The sequence below is a fragment of the Heterocephalus glaber genome, unplaced genomic scaffold (assembly GCF_053883595.1).
Source record: "Heterocephalus glaber isolate CG9 unplaced genomic scaffold, H.glaber_assembly_v1.0 deba00001729, whole genome shotgun sequence".
In the NCBI taxonomy this organism is placed as follows: domain Eukaryota; kingdom Metazoa; phylum Chordata; class Mammalia; order Rodentia; family Bathyergidae; genus Heterocephalus; species Heterocephalus glaber.
In genome coordinates, this window is record NW_028258440.1 from 3,272,367 (window position 1) to 3,279,312 (window position 6,946).

General features: G+C 36.8%; 1 long non-coding RNA gene across 7 annotated transcripts in view; it reads left to right on the plus strand.

The window, feature by feature from the left end:
* The window catches only part of LOC101707895 (uncharacterized), a 137,449-nt gene that overhangs the window by 107,341 nt on the left and 23,162 nt on the right, over positions 1-6,946 (plus strand). The gene's annotated exons all lie outside the window — the stretch shown is intronic.

Consider the following 6,946-nt stretch of genomic DNA (forward strand, 5'->3'; position numbering starts at 1 on the left):
AAAAGGCCACCATGTTTTCATTTTACCCATCCTCTAGGCCCAAACTTGCCTTGCCTTGACTTTGCTTTTGTTTTGCACTTGAAACCAAACTGAATCCTAAATGTACACCTCTTCACACCTAGTCTCTGTCCCTCTGATCCCTACCACTCAGTATTTTCCTTGACTTTATATTGTCTGCCTTAGGCACTTTCAGGGTTCCAGGCCCAAATGGGAGAAGGAGTTGATTGATCCCTAGGGATCAGTCCTATCAACACAACTTGGAGGGTGTTTAGAAATCATTTTCTGAGTTGATATATTAGTAAAAGTGTGCAGTTTTTAACGACAACAAAAAATGCAACATCAAAATGTATAATAGATAATGTGAAATAGGAAGAAAAGGTCCAAAGGGGAAGGGGAAGTGGGAGGCATAGGGGAAAGGAAAGAAGGGAAAGGAATAAATATGAGAAAAAAAAATGGAAACAAAGTCTTTGTAAATAGGAAGTGGTGGAGGGGTTGAAGGGAGGGCAGGGGAATGGGGAAAAACATAAGAACCAAGATAGATTATGTAAAGGTGCAAATTTCCAATGATGAATGTCATTATATTGTATACCTAAAATGTACCAATAAACTTGATGAATTTAAAAAAAATGCAACATGCCCAGAAACAAGAAACTATAGTCCCTTCACGGGGAAAACAATTAATAGAAACTGTAAAAGACTTCAAATGAACTATTTTACCTATACTCAAAGTGCCAAAGTAAACCACATACATAGAACTGGAGAAAATGAGGAGAACAGCATCTCACTATTATAGAATGTCAGCAAGAGGTAGAATTATTTTAAAAATTAGAAATTTTGAAATTGGATGGTATAAAAAACAAAATGATAAATTCCCAAAAAGTTCTTAATGGCAGATTTGAACAGTCAAGACAAAGAATCAGTGAATGTGACATTAAGTCCATGAAAAACATGAATATATACATCCAAGAAGTTCACAAATTTCATGTAAAGCACAATGAATTGCAGAGTGAGTCACAATATAATCATGCTATCAAGAGCAAGAATGAACAACCTGAAATAATTTATAATGATGTTGTCATATACAAGGAATCTTCAGTAAGATTACTAGTCGATTTGCTTCAGAAACTATGGAAGGAAAAAGCTGTGTGTGGTGGGTAACATTTAAAGTTCTAAAAGAAAATAAAACAGCCTGTCCATGATTCCAAATCAAGTGAGGCAAAATTTAAAAAATGAAAGAGAATTAAGACATCCCTAGTTAAAAACTTCATGGAGTTTATCAATAGGAGATGTGTTTGAAGATCACATGATCAGATGTTGTAAGTTTGCTAACATCTGGTAACATGAATGGCAAAGTGTGTTGTACTTTACTTCTAATATATATAATCTTGTAGCATAAATGTATGGGAGCATGCCAATGTGCCATTGGAATATCTGTAAAATTAAAATAAGATGTGTGTGTCTATCTTTATAAGGGAATATTTGAGGATGGACTTTCAAGTTTTGCTTTCATTCATAAAGAAGACTTGGAATGCTGACAAACACAACTTAGTATTGATAATATTCAGTGTAATGTTCATTGTGTTATATTTTCTCTAAAAAAAATACAAAGGGAGGGAGAGGAGAAAAAAGGGATTTAAAACAAAAAATTCAGATGTGTCATGCATGTGTACCAACTCCACATGAGGAGGAATGTTATTACTTACTACAGACAGGTACTAACAACATTTTTTAATTTAAAAAATTCTGAACAGGGCCAGGGATTTAGCTTAGTGGTGCTGCCACCTCCCTCTCAAGTGCAAGGTCCTGAGTTCCATCTCCAGTACCCAAAAAGAAAAAAAAATTCTGAACACTTGCTACATGGAATAATGATTAAATTTCTTGCTGTGAGTACTCAATGAAATCAGAGGTTTCTAATATTTTATTAACAAAAAAATCCAATCACCTAAAGATCATTTACTGACATTTAAAAGTAATCTTTCTATATAGAACAGAAAAATAAGGAAACATTTCAAATCTTAAGGAAATTGCACATAAATGTCATCACTTGAAGTAAATAACAAAGTTCTGGATAGCTGGAGATGGTAGTGCATTCCAGTAATCCTAGTTTACTGGGGGGCAGAGGCAGGAATACAAGGTCTTGCCGAGCCTGGAAAACTGAGGAACTTATTGAGACCCTGTCTCAAAGCAAAAAAATTAAAAATTAAAAAAAATATAAAAGAGAGCTGAGGATGTAGCTCAGAGTGAATGCCAAATTCAATCCCCCATATAAAAATTTTAAGCATCTATACCTTCCACCCCCTGCATAGTTTCCTACAAATAGAAGAAAAATCAGAATGCTATTGGATAAAATATTGAGGTTTTTTAATATTGAGTTTTTATTGAGCTTTTTTTATGCAGAATATTTCCATAAACTTCTTTATAATTGTTCACTTTTGCATTTATTTTGTAGATGCTTATAGTATCCTCACAATTTAAGAAGTAATTGATATTTTGTGGTTTTTAAAAAATAAAGACATGTGAGACTTAGCAGCAAAGCACTAGAAGTTACCTATGAGTAGTTTATGCCATTGGAAATGTAATATAACCTAATATTGTGAGAAAAATCCATGGCCTTAGATTCTCCCTATAGTATGATCAGGATGAAATTGAAGAATTAATGGGATTGTTTGTGTGTATTTGAAAACCTCACTGAGCAAATAGTGGAGATATCCATGACCTATATTTGGTTAAATGGTATCAGCTCTCATGAAAAATCCCATATAGCATGTATAATATTTCACATAGGCATGAAGAAATGAAGTGTTTTTCTTTATTCTTTATAGATTTGGATATACTGAGACTTTTCAAGAAGCTGATATTACTTTCAATTGATGCCTTTTTTTTTTTTTTTTGAGACAGAATCTTGCTATGTAGTCCAGGCTGGCCTCAAACTCTGGAGATCCTTCTGCCTCAGCCTCCCAAATGCTGGGATTACAGGCATGCACCACAGCACTTAGCTACTTTCATAATTTGAGAATCAATCTGGAACAAATATTCGTAGAATAAATTGTTGCTGCAGAACGCTTTATTGAGCTTACTGAACCAGGTGATCTGTATTTGTAATTGCATATAGGAAATACAAGTATTTCCCACTTTGTAAAATTACTTGTTTCTTGGATGTGCTATTTACTGTGACCTAGCTCCTTTTTTAAAATTTTATTTTTTTAATGCATGGTTCCTGTGCATGGGCATAAAGAATCACACATAATATTGAAAAATGCCAAAGAAGAAGAAAATCTTTTTTAAAAATAGAATATGCCAAGGAATAATTAGAAAATAATCTTTAAGAATATTTAACAAGTTTTCAAAGTGCTCAATCTGCAGAAACTTACTTGAACACTGGAATGGGAACTTTAAAGACTTTGTTATGTGAGTAAGGGTACACACAGGAATGTATGATAAAGATATTTTAAGATAAATGTATGATAAAGATTTTCTGCATCTTGGGATACAGAAAACACTATTTGGCTTTATGCATTCTCAGAATTTAAACACTTTGCTATTAATATAATTAATAATTAAATATTATGAATTACTTTAAGTGTTTTGGATATTAAGTCACTCTGTAGGGCCTATATCAACAAATTTGTGTGCATGTGTATAAATTTGGAAAGTGTAAAAGATAATGATTTTGTTAAAACTACCTTTAGAGTGTATTCAGTTACATCCACATAAAACGTTCACATTTATAAATGTATGTGTGTGTGCTACATTGTAATAAGCTTACTATTATAGTCAGGATGCTCTGTCTATACATTTATAAAATTATATTCATGCTTTTAAATATAAGGAAACATATTGAAGGTTTATAGATTAATATAAAGTATGTGAATGGATTCCCTTCGAAACTTAACACACCTTGTCTTATCCAAAACACAATTTTATTTTATTTTTAAATTATTTTCCCTTAAATTCTTTTATTGGTACATTTTAGGTATACAATACTTTTACATTTATCATTGGGTGCTTGTACCTGTACATGATGTACCTTGGTTCTTATTTTTTCCCTATTACCTGTACACCCTTCACCCCCTCCACACTTCCCTATTTACATAGACTTCATTTCCATTTTTGTTTCTTTTCTCATAATTTTTCCTTTCCCTTCTCTCCTTTTCCCTTCCCCTCCCACCACCCCTACCCCTTTGGACCTTTTCCCATTTCAAAGTATCAATTATTCGTTATTAATCCTTTTAATCCTTATTTACACTTTCAGTTTCTCACATTAGAGAAACTATTCGATATTTACACATGTGTGTCCTATTTATTTCACTTAAGAGTATGGCCTCAATATGCATCCATTTAGCTATAAATGTCTCTAGTTTCTCATTTTTTATGGCTGGGTAGTACTCCATTTTATAAAAAAACTGCATCTTCTTTATCCAGTTTCCAGTTGATGGGCACTTGGGCTGTTTCCAAACTTTAGCTGTTACAAACTGTGCTGCTATAAACATGGGTGCACATATATCACTGTGGTAAGATTCTTTTAATTCTTTGGGGAAGATCCCCAGCAGGGGAATAGCTGGGTCAAATGGGACCTCTAGTCCTAGTTCTTTGAGGTATCTCCATACTGATTTCACAGTGGTTGCACCAGTCTGCACTCCCACCAACAATGGAGCAGGGCCCCCCCCCCGCCCCCACCAGCATTTGTTATTGGTTGATTTCTTGATAGCAGCCATTCTTTGTGGGGTGAGGTGGAATCTCAGTCAAAACACAATTTTAATACAGGATATTTTTTGTGAACCTAAATATAAAAGTGTATATGTATGTGTATAGACATTTAAAAAAGTATTCAAAGAAATCCAAAAGGTTATCATTTTTCTTAATAGGTTATAGGAAAAAACTTTTCTTCTTGGTCACTACACATTAGTTTCTAAATGCTTGGCACACACTGTACTTGATGAGAATATATTGCAACAGATAAAATATAAGAGTCAAACGCAGTCATAAGAAATTGAAAAGCATTCAATGGCAAAAGAATGTGCTTTATTCCAATTTTAAATGAAGAAACTGTAAGACCAGACTGATTAACCTCTAGTAAAAGTTCATAATGCAAGACCGAGGGCCTTACCAAACGCTCCGAGGAGCTGACTGCAGCGAAGAACACCCTGGAAGGAACACACCAGACAAGTTGGAAAATAAAACAGACCTTTATTAGTCTGGCCAGAGGACACTCCCAAAGCAAAATAGCTTAGAGAGGCAACTGGCTCAGAGTCTGAGGCTGTTCTTATAGGGGGTTGAGAGGGAAGTTAACATATAGAATTGAAGAAAAAGGACAAAGGTTCGTGGTCCACTGTCACGTATTGATGGTCAGCAGACATTTGCAGCTTGTTCTATAGATTGTGGTGTCCGGAACATCAGTTCCGGGCAAACAAGGAGTTGAGTAGTTTACTTTGGGACTTTAGGTCTGTTACAGATTTTATCTAGTGTCCCAAAACTAACAAGCATCTTTATCCATTAACTCACATTTAATCACAATGGGGCTGGAGAAAAGGAACAAAGGTTACGCAGTCCCACAATAACGTGTAAGTGTAGGTTACCATGCTTTGTGGAGCAGTTCATGGCATATAGTGCTATAAACTATATCACTCCTCTTCTTTTTTGACAGAGTTGCTAACAATTCAACTCAAAAGGCGAGAACATGGAGGTGGACTTTCTAGTTGTCTAGGCAGAAAGGGAGCTAGGGGTGACCTGAGCTAGGTGTGGTGATGCACATATGTAATCCTAGCACTCAGGAGACTGAGGCAGGAGGATCGTGGTGAGTTCAAGGGCAGCCTGAACTACATAGTGAGACCCTGTCTCAAAAATAAAATAAATAAATAAATGTGACTTGAAATTTTCCATTAGAGTTCTATATGATCTCCAGGGATCAACCAATTCCTTCTCCATTTTGGGCCTGGAACCACTTAACTGCCCAAAGCAGAGAACGTGTTGATATGTGAAAGTGCTGAGAGATACTGGAGAGGGACACAGACACATTGGACTGCAATTTAACGTCAGAGTAAAGATTACTGAAACAGAAGTGTGGATTTCAGTCTTTGTGGGGTTTTATAAGGAAAACAAAAGAAAAAAAAATCACAACAGAGTGAGCTCCTAGCACCAACTGGACCAAATTTTAGGCAGCCCTGTTTCCTGGAACCTCTGTCTCTGAGTGGCGTTTTTTCAGACACGAAGGGCGGGAGAAGATCACTGGAGGACAACGCTTGTGCCTCTATGCAGAACTCTACTGCCATCGTGCGGAGAGAGTTTCAGTAGATCAGGCCCTATGACAGCTTCCTTCCCATCAGGCCCAGCTGTTAAAGAGGCTTGACTCCAGGAAAGGCCTTCCTGCTTTCTCCTTAAGACCCTAGGAGAGATCTGGACACCAGCGTTACCTCGGTGTAGAACCTGGGTGATGAGGGGTCTGGCATGGATCAGCAGCTCCCCAGAGGTGCCATCACTGGAAATCGTGGGGCTGGGCCTGGGTTCCTCCCAGGGTGGAAGCATCAGCTCAGAGGCAAATGCAGGATCCTGGGGCTCCTGGCGGCTCTTCCTATCCTTTGTAGGAAGCATTTGTTGGTGGAAGGCTGGCATGGTGGTGTACTATCTAAACCCTGCACTAAGGCTGGAGAATCATGAATTCCATGTCAGCCTGAGCTACATAGGGAGTTCAGGGCCAGACTCGACTACAGAGGGAGTCAAACCAATAAAAACAACAACATATACAAAACCAGAAGTTTGTAGGCCAGGCTCGAAATGTACCTGAGTGTAATCCACAGTAGCACCAAAAAATAAAAGACCTTCAATTGATGTCACTGTGCAGTGCTGCACGGATCCTTAGTTGGTAGGTGTGAAAAGAGCAAGAACAGTTCACTTCCAGGTGGTATACAGTAGCAGCACGTATATTTGCTAAAGGTCTCAGAGGCGCCCT